The following is a 17,160-nucleotide window of genomic DNA, read 5'->3' on the forward strand; positions in this document are numbered from 1 at the left end:
AACGGGATTTGTTGCCTGGAGAATATTCCAGAAGCGTCCACACTGTCCACTAAAAGTAGTAATCGATTTCATGACACTGAACCTTGTACATGTTGTAAATAAACTTGACTTGACTCGACTTGACTTGACATGAGCGGGCCGCTGGTGCCCACCCCGTGGTCCCCGTAGTTGTCTTCCTCATCTGTTATTTAACACACTCCGCTGGGCCAGAGGAGGAAAGTAAGTTTTAAAGGTATTGTTTCTGCAAAGGGCGGAGCCAGCTCTATGGTGCTGGGTATTCTGACTTTACATACACGCACGATGACATCTGTACAATTTATTCAGTTACTCGACACACCAATTTTCTATGTTTACGAAGCGTTACCTTCCTGAATACGCACAACGTCGCCTTTGCTTCTTCAAAGTTTTTTTATGCTTCTCATGAGTGAACGCGTCCAAGTGTGAGGAAATTTTCACGAAGTCATTGCTTAGATGATAGTGTCACTATAAGCTTCATCTTGACGTAAAAACTGAGAAGCTCAATATATTTCTGCTCTTCATGTAGAGCTTTATTTTTAGACAGGGGTCGACAAACTAACAAAAATATGGCGGTCTTAGAATGTCTGGCTCTTTAGAACAGTTAATCACATTCTCGCTTGTTTTCTCAGCGGTCACCTATAAATAAGATAAGGGCTCAGTTGCTGCACGTCTATGTCTACTTTACAAATCATTACACAAGTGAATCATTAGCTAATCTTCAAACTCATAAGAAGCCGCTCCCTTAAGCCACATAACAACGAAGATCTCTCGTCAAAAATATTTCCGAATGATGCCGGGGCTCGAGCAATAGATGAACAAACTTTTTCTGCGCAAATAATGAAGAAAGAATTTTGGTATTGAAAACTAAACATGCACAAAAACACAAGTGCACAACAATTCAGACTAGCTTGCGATAAAGGGACAGCGGTCAGTCGAGTAAGGAGAAAGAAAAGTATAGCAACTTATTACTTAAACATTCGGGTAACAGTAGAGTAACATGATGTATTATAAACTTATTTCTTAAGCCCCCTTAAAACTTTTACACCATACCAGAACGTTAGACGCCCTCGTTCTGACGTTTATTAGCTCTTTTTGGACAGCAGGTTCTCGGCTACTGCTCTGAACGAACAATACATTACATATCCTCCTCGCAATCCTAGTATATTTAAATTTAAAGACGTAAGAGCTCGTCAAGTTCTAAATCTTGATAGCGCTATGGCAGTCCAATGTGCATTAGGTTGTGACAACATACCTTCTTTGGGTAGCCTGTAGTCCGGAACTAATCTGGCCTCCCCTTTGGAAAAAATATAAAGAGTTATCAGTTTAAACATGTACGTATCGCGACCTTCTTAAATCATCAAATATAATCCAGCTTCACAAGGCTGGTGATAAACACTACAGTTTCATCTCCATCGTAGGTATAAAAAATATCTATTAGGAATGTATTAGTACAACAAATAACGTATTTCCTACAACACCAAATTAACCTCAAACCCTGTGAGCATGGTTATAGACAGGTCAGTACAACCCACACAGCCGTCCTTTCCCTATCTGAACTGGACTACCACTTAAATGAATTTAGAAGAGTTGTTGCCATATTCTTTCAGATAAAAAAAGCCTTTGACATTGTAAACCACAGCATATTATTGAATAAACTAGAATGCTGCGGCCTTCCTGGAATATGCCCAGAATTCTTTAAAAATTACCTTGAAAATCGTAAACAGACTGTGCAAACAGCTGTCACTCAATCCAAGTTTTTTTTAAACAACAGTAGGTATACCTGAAAGCTCAGTTCATCGAGAAATATATTTGTCACAGTATATTAAGGAGCTTTCTTGCGTCGTAAAAATACTTTTCAATATTTGTTTATGTTGACGAGACAGCTCTCATATCACACTAAGAATCTCCGAACGAAACATTTATTTTTAGGAATTCAGAGCTTGATGTCCACAAGTTGTTCTCTTCAAGCGAACTAACGTTAAACAGACGGAAACCAAGTAGGTTGTTTTAAATTCACCGTGAAAAATTATGGGTCGACACTCGTGTACAGTTACAATCAGTGAATGAGCACTAGAACGAGCAAATTTTAGAAAATGCCTTGGTGTTCTACTTGACAAAACTTTGAACTGGAAATCTCATATTGACGAAGCTTGCGAGGAACTTAGTGCAGCTTGTTTTTTCTTGTACGAATGCCGAGACATATTTGGCATGCCGACATTACGAATAACTTATTGCAGTATATTTTATGGATATTTAAATTACTGTTAAGTTACCTTGGGTCGCACATACCACGGCTATATATAAACAGTCATACTGCTCGAAAAAATAGCGACACACTTTATGACTAATTCAGACTATACTGCACATACTGTACCACTCTTCCGAAGCCTAAATAACATGACGTTCAACACTCTGATTAAGAAACTGCACTAAGGGTCCATTCTGCAATTAGCACCAACTATCCAGTCTCCTCATGAATTTTTTATGCTTCCGCTACGAACGTTGTAACAAAGTAAAAGGTAACTACCTCCCCAAGCAAAAAAAAAATTATATGGTGAGAGAAAAGTTAACCTAATGCCATCGCCGTATGGAACAACCTTCCATTAGAACTAGAAATCGTACCAATCTCTCCGTAATATATTAACTGCCAAAAAACATTTTTTCAATGCAAGTAACCATTTTGAAATGACTACCATGTATAGTTAAAATAAACAAATAATGAGATTTCCAGCGACACGCCCATGAAAAGGAGCTGCCCTGGCAGCTCCTTTTCTGTGTATCCTCTGCGATCCTCTGTCACCGAAGTTCGTATTTCCCACATCGTCGAAGCCACATGCCGGGCCAGGTTTTACGACTTCTGTGTCGGGAAAGGGTCATACCCTCGAGATGTTTGTGTGCTGTTTGGTTTGGTGAAGCCGTCCTGGTGACACCTCAAGAGGCTTTGCAAACTCTTGAAGTCGGACCTTTGGGGCCAATTCCGACTGCTGCAAGACTGGCTGCGTGTGGTATGCCACCACCGTAATCCGGAATGACTAGCGCGCAGTAAGTTGCGTGAGTAGCGCTTGTCCATGTCCGTCTTCCTTGTGTCCGTGGTTTTATTCGCGGTAAGCTACTACTTCAAATATGGACGACCAACTAGCCCAACAGTCAACTCTTATACGAATCCCGATGCTGCTCGTCTTGCACACAGTCGCCTAAAAGTACTATTTGAAGGCTCCGGAAGTAATGTCAACCACATTATCAATGAGAAATACTCGAAATACTTCACGCGTAAACATCACACCATGCACTTTAACACAACTGCATCGTTTCGGAAAAACTGGTCACCAATATCAATGCCCGTAACCTAGAAGCGGTGGAAGTCACCCGCATGGTCCCTGGTCGCCTAGCCGCAGCTTTGAGGCTGAACCATACACGAATCCTGCATTTTCACTGCTTGTCCGTCACCGCTTGTCGTGCCCTTGAGATGGAGAACATGGCGCGAAGCTGCGTTAAGCTGTAATCAGCATCACCATGCTGAATCGCTCGATGCGCTAGCAAAATGCTCAGTGAATGCCGTGCAGTAGCAAAGTGCAGTCTGAATGATGCAGTACACTTACATTTTGTGTAGGTAACGTTGAATAAAGCGCAGAATCCAGAATCCTTCCATCCGAAAACACCAAACTCTCCTAGGCGCGCTTGAACAAGGATCTGCTCGTGTGTTGTCGTAGGCTCCCAACGGCCATAGATGTCTAATCGAAAAACTAATAAACATGCACGAGTAGTTAGGAGACGAATGAATAAATAAGGCAATGCCAGATAATTCTTAACACTAAAGGAAGCCGTGTGGACAGGAAGTGTCATTGTCACTGTGTAGACAAAGCTAACGAAATTTGACGGGGATGCTGATTGATTTTTTGGCGCTGGTGGTTACAATAATCCGGAGTCTTCCACTACGGTGTGCTTTCTGGCCCGAGCTCGTGAAATTACTTAAGTATTTTTAAATGTACACGTATTTATTATTACATAACCACAGCTCCTTAACAAATACCGGTGGGCTGTGTTCGCACAAATATAAAACAGGAAAACGCAGCGGGTATATCTCGGAAAGAGAATTAGGCACTATTAAATACGTAGATTCCAGCAAGTACAAATCACTACCTAACGTGTAGTACCAACTGATACAACAAAAACAAACACTTCTGCACTTTCGAAAAAAAAATGACACCCGACCGTCGCGAGCCTAGACACCATTACATGTACACAAGCCAGAGAAAATATCAATACCTCATAGAAATCACAATTGGACCTGCAGTATTGAACATTTCGCAACCTTCAAAAAGGAGGAATGAAAACAAGAACCTAGAGAAATGTTTACAATGAAGTGAGATTCCTCGCCGGCGCGTTCAGATTAAGAAACAGCTAGCAACGGCTTCTATGAGATTTCGTGTTGAACGAGGCCTTGTTTGAAGCCCCGTTCATAAATAATATGTGTTGCATTTATTCGTTATGTAGTTGAAATAAATCATCAGAGAGGTACCAAATTAAGCTGCTGAACGTTCATTCCGTCTTAAGGATCGACATTTTTTACGCCATGTAATTATTCTCGCATGCTACAGATTCTGAGAAACAATAGAATGGGAGAAATGGCGACTACAGGTGTAGGTGAGACCGGATTATTTTGGAAAAAAGACATGTATTTTCGTTAATTTGCATGTCCCGCATGCTTCTTCCTTGAATTCATGTTCGTGATCGATACGTGTCGATAGGTAACAGAACGAACACATATAGTTGACACCGGTAAATCAAAGCATCGTTATGCGCAGCTTCAATGTTTCGAAATGTAACCTTGTTCTGGCCAGTCTTGACCTTAACTTGACATTATTTTCGGATTATTTAGAACATGTCGTACTACCATATATTTTACGTTTTTAATTTTAACTTTATTGACAGCGGAGACGGGGTCCCATATCGGCAAGGCATAACGTAAATTAGACCTAACCGGTGATTTTTATAGCAGGGTTTCTGTAACTTGTAGTAACGCACGCGTATTACGTGTTACAAAACATCAAGTTTTATAAAGTTTAGCTAATATTCGCACAGTGTAACAATGAGTCGATAAGAAGGGGTCTAAGAACAAAGCTTAGATGAGTTAATTAAAGACATTCTTGATCATAGTAAAGCTGTATTTACACTCAAACATACGCAGCCCCTTTTTCTTTAACGCTATCATACAAACAGGTCCTTCGGATATGATTAATTGGCAATTTAAACACTATGTAATTATTATCGGGGAATGTCTGTCATTCACTAGAAAAATTGAAGCAGTATTTCTCCAGGCAAAGAATTTCGTAAAACTGATATTTCCTGCCGCGACTCCGCGTAGCGCATGAGAAGTGAGGGAGTGGCGTTTACACTGAAAGTTAGGAAGCTTGAAAGCACCACCAACAGTAACGTCACCATCGTCATTATCAGCCGCCTATTTTCATGCCACTGCAGGTCAAAGGCCTCCTAGAGAACTCTTTGGATGGAAAAAAGGTGGCGTAAGTGTACGCGGTTAGCTCGCCCATTATGTAGAGTAGCAGATCGATTTTATGCTTCTCCAACTTTACGCACAATATTCAAACCGCTGTGTTCACTTCGTCCAACGACAAAAAATTACCACGAAGTTTCGTGCGGCGACGAAAAGTTGCACTCGTGCGCCACTTGAAGAATGAACTACGCCATGTCTTCGAACATTAGGGGTCCCGCTGCTTGAACTGGGAGGTATCTATATAAGGAGCAGGTTATCGGCGTTTCCTTGCTGACGTGGTTCTTCGCATGGTTGTCGACTACTAGCTGATATCCGCTGATAGCATGCGTTCTTTTGACAACATGTCCTAGCAAGCAGGATATAACAGGACGGCCACACAAGGATTCAGAAAACTCCACTTTTCAATACTGTCCTCCCAGTCTGCTCTACCTGAAGACGAAAGTCGCGTGTTGCCATGACCCCGCGCCGTAACCGGTAGCTATATCGTCGCGCTTTCACTAGATGGCAGCGTCAGCAACGCGTCGCTTGCATGAATGGGCAATACAGAGAACAAAACTATTCCCCAAGCCAAGCGACAGTTTTTTTTTTACATTATCTAAGTTAACATAGTGTGTATACTGCCTACAATATACACGTTAATTCGAAGAGCTTATGTCTCTTGGGGCAACGTAAATTTGCAAGGAATATGACTGCTGCCTTTCCCACCAATAAAAGTAGATGTAAGCATAAAATGGCAGCCGCAATGCAAATTGGTTGGAGATGATACCAGCCCCAATATAATAAAATGGGTGTAGTACGTGTTTGCAACGGCACACCCTACCACAGTACACCGCACCACGTCATACTGTGCACTGGTCCGTGATAGTCGATCTAGAAGAAGAAAACCGGCTGAATGCCCCACGACGTATACCAAAAGATGCCAGGGAGAAAGAGCGCACTGCCCCACTAGAAGAATAATGAATTGACTCCTGGGGTTTTACGTGCCAAACCCAAAAATTTAATACAGGGCACAACTTACTTGGCGACTCCAGATAAATTATAATGACCAGGGGATCTTTATTCTGCCCTGAACGCACGGGACACGGCCGTTTTGCATTACGCCTCCATTGAAACGCGGCCGCCGCGGTCGGCATTTGACCCCGTGACCTCATGCTCAGTAGCGCAACAAAATAAGTGCTAAGCTACTGCAGCACGCAGAAGTTCCTGAAGGAGGCGCCACGTAGCGTGTCGCCATCTCTCGAGGCGACACGAAACCCGCGCCGCGAAACTCACGGACTGCAGGCCTTCAGGTCGCAGTACAAGAAGGTGACGATGAAGTGTATAGGTGCCCTGTATCTGCCTTTTGAACGGAGCCATCAGAAATGACAAGTGCAACTTCAGTGAACTTAAAGAGACAGCTTCAATGGTATTGTTCACAAACATTAGGAAGAACTAGGAAGCAATATTTTTTAACTTGTGTGGACAACAAACAGAGTATCTAATGCGGGCCCTTACAATGGGTTGGAGGCGAGAGACCGCATTTTATTAAGTTTTGACTGGTAGCCCGAATGTTCGCATTTGAGTGCCTCGCTAATGGCCTGGACTATTGGCTCAAGGTCGCTTGAAGGTCATCGACAATGGAAGTTTAAAGCTTTTCGTGCTTAAAGATTTTGCAGTGAAGAGCAGCAGAATCAAAAATTTCTGCATGGCACACGAGTGGTCTCGCTGCTGTCTTACCAAAAGTTGCGTACAACTATAAATAACATCAACCTGAAATGTTTCCCACTCACGCACTTTATTATGCCTCCGGTTATACATAACATGTAATCTGAACCAATCACTCGTATTGTTTTTTAGGACACGTCAGATTATTGATTGTGTACCGCAAAAGGCTCCGACACCGCTCGCACAGCCAGAAACAGGACTTTCTTTTCATGTTCGGCTTCCATTCCCCTAAAAGGGTTCAGTAGAAAATTATGGTGCAAGAATGTTCACTTCATAGGTTGTAAACTTTTACAAGAAATGATTTCGTGCTTTAATGTTTCATCTTTTTAGTATAAGTCAACTTCATGCGGTTGTTAGTATCTGTGAAGCCATTCGAGCGGCCTCGTTCATTTTCTTAATGCGATGGGACACGCCATGTATATATGGGATCGCAATGGTCTTGATTAAGTAATCAACCGCTTTGCGCTGTTTCTTGGAGGAACGAACCTGTTCCAATAAAACGTCTGTCAAGGATGACAGCAGTTGTACTGGGTAGCCACTTGCTTTAGGCCACTGGACATGATTGGAGAAGCTGCAGGATATCGAGTGGTGCAAGAGCGAGCGCTGGCATTTATTAGGGCACCTAGGGTGATGGAGCACCTCACTACTCTTGAATGATTGGATATGTAGGCGAGAAAATGTTTTTCGGAACGCGGGGCATACATACGACATGCGTGCCCCTCCTGGACGTGTAGTTTAAGGTCAAGGAAGCGGATTTGGCCTTTTTCAGACAATTCTCTTGTGGACGTCACACCTAGATAGTTGCTCCTGAATTTTTAAAACACCTGGTCGAACAAGGTTGTTGCTTCATTAGGGTGGGCAGAATAGATCAACAGAAAATTGTCAACGTAGTGAAGTACCTTCACGGGAATTGTTGTGCTAAGTTGTCCCTGGAGGAGTGCACCAACAATAAATGCACAGTGCACCAACAATAAATAACTTATTTTGGGCGCAATGCGAGAGCCTATGCATATCCCGTTCTTTTGCACATAGAACGGTTCATTATGCAGGGTGACATTGCATCTGAGGTAAACGTGCAGTAGGTCCAGGACATTGGCGACGTTGGTGCCAACTGCGTTCTGGAACCCGAACTTCACCCGTCATTTCTATGCCTTCCTGCACAACGGCGAACAGGTCACGCTGAGGCAGGGAATAGTATAGGTCCTTGATGTCTACCGATAAAGCCTGTGCTAATTTGATGCTTGACTCTTTTAGGAACTTGCTACCTCTGTCGAGTTGCATACTAAAAATGGGTCATTTATGGGAACCTTCCTGAGACCTTCCAAAGGGGCCAAAAGGGTAGGGCCGAAAGGGTAGGGGCCGGCAAGCTACGCTAATTGTAGGACTATGTGTTTGCATAAGGCTTTACCGCAGCTTAGGAAGATACCATGGTGTTCACGCTCCCGAATTACATGAATACTCAAGTGTGGGTCCTTCTAGATTTCCTCATGACTGACACTGAGGCCCGCTGCTCCTTCGAAGCAGTCAAAGAGGCGCTCATTGGGCACTTCATGCATTCGGTCAACAAAGTATACCAGTCTAGCCGGCCCCAGCACCACACGCATAATGGCCAGTGAACGCTGCTAACCTTCCGCAAATCACTGCAAAATATAGCGTAAAAGTGCAAATAATGATCACTAGCAGTCGTTCCACATCTCATACGCGACCAGATGATTACGGGTTTGCTGGACACTCGCTGGTCGGACCAGCTTTGTTATAACCGAAAACTGATGCTTCTAGTGGCGCTGGCTAAAGCTACTCAGTAGGGGCCCGCAGGAAACAAGTTTAAAAATGCAGAACGGAAACTGGCAGCCGGGCTTCCTCTATGTCGACGCCATGGCGTATAAAACCGAAATGATAGCGGCCTTGCAGTTTCGGGTAGCTTCTGGATACAGTGAGAGCAAGCACCGCGAGTAGCCTTGAAACAGACTGCAAGGTTCGTGCGGTTGCTACAGTTACGAACATAAGTCATGCTGCATGCGATCCGATTGAAGAGCGACCTCTAACCTAAGTGTAAAGCGGTAACATCACGCATCATCGGCCAGTTTCTCGGTAGTTGTTGTCAACTCCATTGGCATCGCATCTGATACTGTCAAGGTCACTGCTATCTCAAATATTGAACCTCCAGGAGATGTTACAGATGTGAAACGTTTCTTGGGGAAGTTTGACCGTGCTGTACGGTTTTTGCCAAATTGTTCCGCCACCACGGTGCATCTATAATTCTTTTGAACGGGGATACCCTTTGGGCATGGGATGCTGCTCGAGCAAGGGTTATTTCTCAGAGAAAAGTGGTTGCCTGAAGCTCATGCATGGCCAGCTGCAACCGAGAATCTCGACGTTCCTTTATTTCATTTCTTAAGCACAAGTAATTTCTTCTATGTTGTTCTTGGTGTCAGAGCTTGTTGGCTTTATATGATGTGACTAATAAAAATCCGGCCTCTAGTTTCACTCCCTATATTCTCGCTTATCACATAACGAGAGTCTTGAATCCGGCAATATTAATGCATTCAGGTATCATGTGTGGATGAATTGACTGGTTGCCTTCACCCAAAAAGTTCATGTTCTCGTGACGCCTGAGGCAGAAAGGATGTTGCACATCCACCACCAGGTTCTGTGAGTGGAGGCACTGGCTAACACTCCCAGTGTTCCACAATTAAACATAAATACCCAAGAATGTGGTAGGTCAATTTATAAAGCATTACACGCGAAATTCGAAGGTTGTGTTATCGTTCCCCACCTGCGCCAAGTTGCTTTCTCATCCATTTTCATTTCCATCACGTTATCATTTCTTTATTTCGTTTAATAGGCACAAGTAATTTCCCTTATGTTGTCCTTGGTCTCAGGGTTTGTTGACTTCTTATGATATGACTAATAAAATTCGGGCCACTCGGTTAATCCGCTGTCCTCTGGTTTAGCGGAATACCAAGTGACACTTCATGCTTGGTGGTGCCATTGACCTTAGGGATAGCTTCTAGGACGCTATTCCGGATGTTCATTAGCATGCTTTAAAACACAACCACGTCCTTCAATGTTATTAGTCACGTTTGGCCCTTCAGCTCTGGGAGCACATGATCTATCATTCGCTGAACTCTAGAGGGAGTTGAACAGATGTGGAATGACAGCGATTTCATTTCGTATACTCCGTTAGCAGTCACGAGTGTAGCTTTGCCGCCCTAGCGAAAGTCCCTTTCGAAAAACTATTGGAACGTTCATCCTCGCCCACCTATGGTTCCAGTAATAGACACTATTTTATAATATTAATTTTGCTTTCGCCGCCAAGTCATTGTGAAGATATCGATTTCAAGTATAATAAATATTGTGAGTGGCAAAAGATGTTGTTCACATTTTCCTACAGGTGGCACATAAACGGGTATACTGATTTCTTTGCTTTCCCACGCACCGAATTGACGATATCATGAATAAAACTGGAGGATCAATCTTTTTCTCTCTGATCAATCTCTGTAAAGGATAGTGGTAGGTGCCACTTCAAGAATACTACAAGCAGTGCATTTCTTTATAGCACTTTTCAATGTGTACGGTTACCACCGCTTGCCATTCGGTTCGAGGAATTCTGGAGCTTGGTATCAAAAAGAATTGAATGGCATTCTCGTTGAGTTACTAGGAAAGTTTCTGAACGTATACATTCACGACATAATCATATACCGACTTACCCGAGAAGAACATCAAAAACGCCTGTCAAGCGTGTTAGAAACCCGCATCAAGACAAACATGGAAATTAAAGAAAAGAATAGGCAATTTTTTCATAAGTATGTTGTTTCTGGTTAAGGGAGTTTTACAATAAAACTCAAACTCACTCTCCATAGTACCTAATATCGGTCCGTGTTTTCCTTGGACTCGTTGGTCATATCCATGCGTTTATTAGGGGATTACGCTGTAAAGACGCGACGCCTGAATAAGCTGACGAAAAAGGATATGCTCTTTGGGTTGAGTGCAGGCTCCCGCAAGCCGTATGTGTACATTCACGCATTTTTACAGAGATCCATCTTAACCGCTTCCTTCTATTTTTTTCTATTCCTGTTCTTGTCTTTTCACTCCTCTTCTTCTTCACCGGAACATCACGAGGCTTAGTGCTAGAATAGACACGCAATAATTTTAAAGTAGTCGTGATAACTATAATTTTCATTTTTTACAGGGTGGAACTAAGTCAAGATTTTCTGGTATCTACACAATAATAAAGGCCAGCAAACAGCATGAACTTCTAAAATCACTACGTCATCTGGCACTGAAAGGAAAAACAAGTAGCAACAGTGAGACACGTCGTACTCTATCATTTCAGGAAGGAAGAGAACCTAAGTCCGCGAGGATGTAATATTTAGGCGAATGAGAAGAGGACCAAAGAGACAAGACGAACAATAAAGGGAGGAAGAGAAGGAAGCAGTCAAGATGGATCCCTGCCGATAAATGAGTGCATTTGAACTCGTACTTTGGAGGAATATCTACATCCAGACTTAGGCGTCTGATCAAATAGTATGGCACTTAGGATAACACATTGCATTATTGTGCCGCCGTCAATCTTTCACATGTGCGCCGTTAGCCGCTGACGTCACAATCCCCATGGAATCACAGATGTGAGGAACCACATATATCCCTCCCAATTTCCTTTCGTGCCATCAAGTGAACTTTCTGAAGAACAAGCTGTCTGTTTTTCATTCTATAATTAATACCTATGCCTAGTTGTTTGCTTACATATTCCTTTTTGCTGCGTTTGACGAGGGCGAAAAAAATAACAACTGTAGAAAAGCTGTTATGCGGATTATGTTTTCACAGGAGGTGTAGTGAATGATGACAATTGAAGGCTTAGGACCAACATAAGCACCTCATGCACCGTAATATTCTGCGGACCGGTGTATATTGTGTTTCCTCGATAAAAAGGTAAGAATGTCACACATTACATTACTCGTGTACTTCATCCGAGAATGATCAGCACCTCGCGAAGGCTAAGCTGAAGGCTCCAGTCATATATTTAATATATATTTACCATACGACATTTTCTGGACACACATTAGCAGGGTGAAATTACAGATAGATATTGCTTCTACATGGTATTTGCTGCCGCTTTTGCAGGGCAGCTAAATACATTCATCTACTATTCTGCCTTTAAAGCGATACATTAGACAGCATGAATGTGCGCTCGACGTCAACGCACTGCTCTACACGTGGCGACATCGGCTGTGACAAAATTCATATGCGTCTTTGTACATCGCCTCCTACGGCAATCAATTCAGCGCCAGCAGTTTAAAGAGCTTAATGCGTAGGCATCCTTTGACAAGATCCCCAACCCTGCCACGCGAAAGCTGTAAGGCCTCGTGTATAGATCAATGCACACCGCAGCTTCGCGCGAAACGCGAAGCAAATCGTTAGATGGGTATAAGAAGTAAGGACAGCAGTTTTATCAGCTCACTGTAATCGTATAATTATTCGTATAATCGTATATTTACTCACTGTAATCATTTACTCACTGTAATCGTATAATGCGTCAGCACAACTGAACGAAGACGAAGAAAGATACAGGCACACAAAGACAACAATGTCTCTGTGTATCACTTTCTACGCTGTCGGTCAGTCTCCCGCAAATATTCTAGAATGGCGTCAAACCAACTATCCCACCAACGAGTTTTATCTAAATTAACGTATACGATGTCATGCGCTCCCAGATAAAAACACATCTCGCTCTATGAGCGCGGAACCTCGCTGTCGACAAGCTGCTATGACGAATTCCGGCAGCAGTAGCAATCCATTGACCTTCGTGCATTTGTCGCTGATATGTTATGATAGTGTACACGTAGATGATGGAAGGTTTTAAACCATAATTTACCGTTTAAATAAAAAAATAAAGATAACGAATACCCATACACATACAGAAGGCTCCTCATAAATGCATGGCAAAGCTTATCATAGGAGGCCGCCAATTTGAAGTTTGGAGATGGGAGAAGTTGAAATCTTGTAGTGGGCAAGTTTACTTTGTGAGTGGTCCAACTCAAATGTGGAGTTGGGCAAACTCTAATTTGGTAGTCGGCCAACTTGAAATTTGGGGCGAGCGTACATAAATTTGCAGGAGAGCCAACTTAAATTTGGCTGTGAGCCAATTTGATGTATTGGGGAAGCCCACTTTTTACCTTTACGTTGCTGAATGTCCTTCGAGTTGTGAACATCTCGCGGGAAAGCGAGCACGTTGACAAATTTTACGCGCTTTCATTGGCCCTCAACAAGGCACAGGCCGTTTGCCTTCGAGAGCTTGTGTTGACAAGGAACCGGCACATAACACAGGCTCGCGAGAGCGAGAGCGGTGCCTACATGGCATCGCAGTGATGCACTCTCCCCTCATCCAACACCTCATTCGTTACTGGGCACCTGGAGTTTCCTTTCTGCAACTCTGCTCCACCGAGGCGCACTCACAATGGACGTTCAAGCTCAATCGGTAAGTTTCCATTGAAAGGGACGGATGCAGCGAGAAAATCTGGCAACTATTTACTAAGTTATAACCATTCTTTTCCGACTGAAAGGTCATGGGTAGGAGCGAATAAGCGAAGAAAAGTAAGTAACGAAAAGAAAGCGAAACCGAAGTCACAGACAAGCCAAAGAATGCAGGTGCATAGCTAGGCGATTCTCGGAATTGCTGTCGTTTTTTGTCGTGACAGGGTCTCTGCATTCTTGACAGCTTTCTAACACTTCGACATTTCGGGCCCGACACAGTAGCACAGCCAGGCAGCAATCGTCATACACGTGCGTACTTAAATAAAACGAGGCACCCAAACGAATGCACTATTTTAATATAATCTTTCTGCCACAGAGCTTTATTTAAATGCAAATAAAGATTCTTAAATGCTCAAACACAAATTTTTTCACGGAGCTGTATGACTCAGTTAACGATTACTTGACAAATGTTCCACAATACTATTGAAAATTGTTTAATACAATGGAATATCTCTCGAAAGGACAAAATACGTGGCCAAAGTGACCTGATGGCGTGGGCCTGAGATTGTATGTATTGTGTGGTAAAAGGTAAAGCCTAAGCAAAAGTAATCACTTCAACTAACAGCGAGAACGTGGTGCCGTCGCTCTTTTTAGGGCAGTACAGGCTTGCTTGACCCTTGTGCATACAAAACCATTCATTCTGGCGCAAGTGGGATGGTGTCGGAGTGTGGAGAACTAAGCTGACCTCTAATCTGTCGGAAAGCGCAAACATCACTCTCTTATGTCTTTCACGCTCCAAGGGCCAAGTTAGTGGCCAGCAAGCTACGCCAATTGAGGAATATGTGTTTGTTTAGGGCGTCACCGCAGCTTACTAAGATACTATGGTCTGCACGCTCCCGTATTACATGAATACTCATGCGTGCGCCATTCTTGCTTCCCGCATGATCGACACCGAGGCCTGCTACCCCTTCGAAGCAGTCGAAGAGGTGCTTACGGGCCAATTCATACATCCGGCCGACTAAGTATACGAGTCTAGCCGGTCCCAATATGATACGCAGATTACTTTTGAACAAGAATACCTTCCAGACATGGGATACTGCTCGAGCAAGGGTTATCTCACAGAAGAAAGTGGTTGCGTCAAGCTCATGCTGCTGGTTATGAAGGGCAGCTAAATACATTTATCTAATATTCTTCCTTTCAAGAAGATGCATTAGATAGCAAGAATGTGCGCTCGACGTCAACGACCGTGGGCGATTCATGTGGACGACAGCGGCAGTGACAAAATTCCCATGCGTCTTTGTACATCGCCTCCTACTGCAAAGAAGTCAGCTGCAGAATTTGAAATAGCTTAATGCGTAAGCACCCTTCAACAAGCTCCCCAGCCTTACGAGACGAAAGCTGTGAGGCCTTGTATCTAGACAAATAGACATTGCAGTTTCGCCTGAAAGGCGAAGCACCGATTGTGATAGCAAAGTATTAGCTGTACGAAGTAAGTATAGCAGTTTTGTCAGCTGTATGCACTGGTAAACATTTGCTTACTAACTAAAATCCTGTAGTGGGCCAGTTTAATATTTGAGGGGACCAACCTAAATATGGAGTTCGGCAAACTTCAATATGGGAATCGGCCAACATGATATTCCGGGGGAACCTACACATTTCGGAGCTGGGCCAACCTGAAATTTGGGTGTGGGCCAACTTGAGCATTTGGTGCGGTCAAATGTTTACTTTTACGTTGCGAAGTGTCCTTTGCTTTATGAATAGCACACGGGTATAGGAGCACGTTGACACACTTGACGCATTTTCATTGGGCCTTAGCAAGGCAGAATAAAAATGTGCCTACATGAATAGAGATCAAAACATCATATGAATAAAACTAAAAGAAACTGCCAATTTCAGCTTTTTCTATAGATCTGAAGTAATCGACTGTGTTGTCAGCATTATTTAATTCTGGTCGTCACCATCTTGTTTCCTTGTTGGTACATCGAATATTTACTGTCAAATATAGTCCGACCACGAAGAAAACAACGGTAATAGGTGGCTGAAACATCAGGGGATCTATGAAGAGCTACATGATCCCAGTCAGTAAAAATAAGAAAAAATAAATCATTCCGCTCAGTATCGCGAAAGCCTATAACTTTGACAGCAATATATTTGCTTTAAAACATACGTGCTGCTGTTATTTTTTTACGCGCTACCACGTTCATTTCCGCATGAAATAATATCCAGCATTTAAATAAGAGTGACGTTATGAAATAGGATGATATTTATGATTAAGACACAAAAGAAAATATACATGAAATAAGGCGCAGTTTAAAGCCTCGCTAAGCTGGCACGAAGAACTGTGTGGTTTAAAATATTGGTAATGCGCCGGCTTGTACAAGGTAGGTATGTAGCTCCATGCATCAGCTGGATGTTCTGTAAAGAAAAATTTTGTTTGTGTGCATATACAGCCCTGATCTGAAGGACACTTGAGCGCTATGATCGTGCAAGCTTAAAAGTTCACGTAAGGAAATCACGCTACAAAATCCACAAGCTACAGGTTCTTCTTATCATTGGGTGTTCCCAGAAGAAACGATTTTCGAGAAAGTATAGCATTTGTATTGAGCAGTATTCAGCTCTTCATTCAGGGTAGCAAAGTAAGCAAACACACTATTTGTTGATAACTTACAATGTCTTATACAGAAAAAATTAGTTAAACAGAACAAATATCGCTTTAATTACTGCCAATCCGAAGTTTAGAGCTGTGATCCTCTATTGGTAATCTAAATGTGTGCTTTTTGTGAAATCAGATATCCACTGCCATGTTCATCCACAAGTAGTAAATATATAGAACAAATGTGAGGTTCTAGCTGATACTACTTCCGATATACAAAAATGAACCAAGCCCAACCCCCAAAGAATGACAGGGGTCCCGATAACGTAAAACTATTTCAATATGTTTTTATTCCAATCTCCTGACGTCAAATTTGCGTAACCACGGACGCAAGCACCGGGTGGTCACCCGCAGGTTTGTCTCAACAGACCAATCAAAAGCTCTCCTCGTTCATAGGAGGCCAATTTTGTTATCATAAAAAACGAACAACATTGCCTACAATGAGCGGCTTGTCTTATCTAATTGGCTGACGAGAGGCGAGGATACGCTCAAGTGGAGGGAGATTCAATGGGGCCGAGCCACTGCACTGAAAATCAATAACCGGGTGAAGAGGGTACTTCCGACGTCTGCAGTTGGTCCGCTATCCCTTACTCAGCTTGCGGTGGCAGGTCGAAAATCGTGGTGGCATGCAACGGAAGCTTAAGAATGACGCGAGAACAGATCCTCGGCAAGTAATAGTTGGCAGAATGAGGTCGCAAACGTGCCGAAAGGGCTCGAAAACGTTACACGGCCACGCAGAAAGCTTCATTATACGCAAATAAACCCATGCTGTCCGGTAGGTGCGAGTAGCCAGTGCGTG

At 43.0% G+C, this 17,160-nt stretch overlaps 1 long non-coding RNA gene across 1 annotated transcript in view; it reads right to left on the bottom strand.

Moving 5' to 3' along the window:
• The window catches only part of LOC142587022 (uncharacterized), a 37,298-nt gene that overhangs the window by 7,426 nt on the left and 12,712 nt on the right, over positions 1 to 17,160 (bottom strand). Inside the window, exon 2 of the long non-coding RNA XR_012829332.1 lies at positions 1,271 to 1,312. This is a non-coding gene — a long non-coding RNA (uncharacterized LOC142587022). The remainder of the gene's footprint in view (positions 1 to 1,270; positions 1,313 to 17,160) is intronic.

This window comes from Dermacentor variabilis, chromosome 7 (assembly GCF_050947875.1).
Source record: "Dermacentor variabilis isolate Ectoservices chromosome 7, ASM5094787v1, whole genome shotgun sequence".
Lineage (NCBI taxonomy): Eukaryota > Metazoa > Arthropoda > Arachnida > Ixodida > Ixodidae > Dermacentor > Dermacentor variabilis.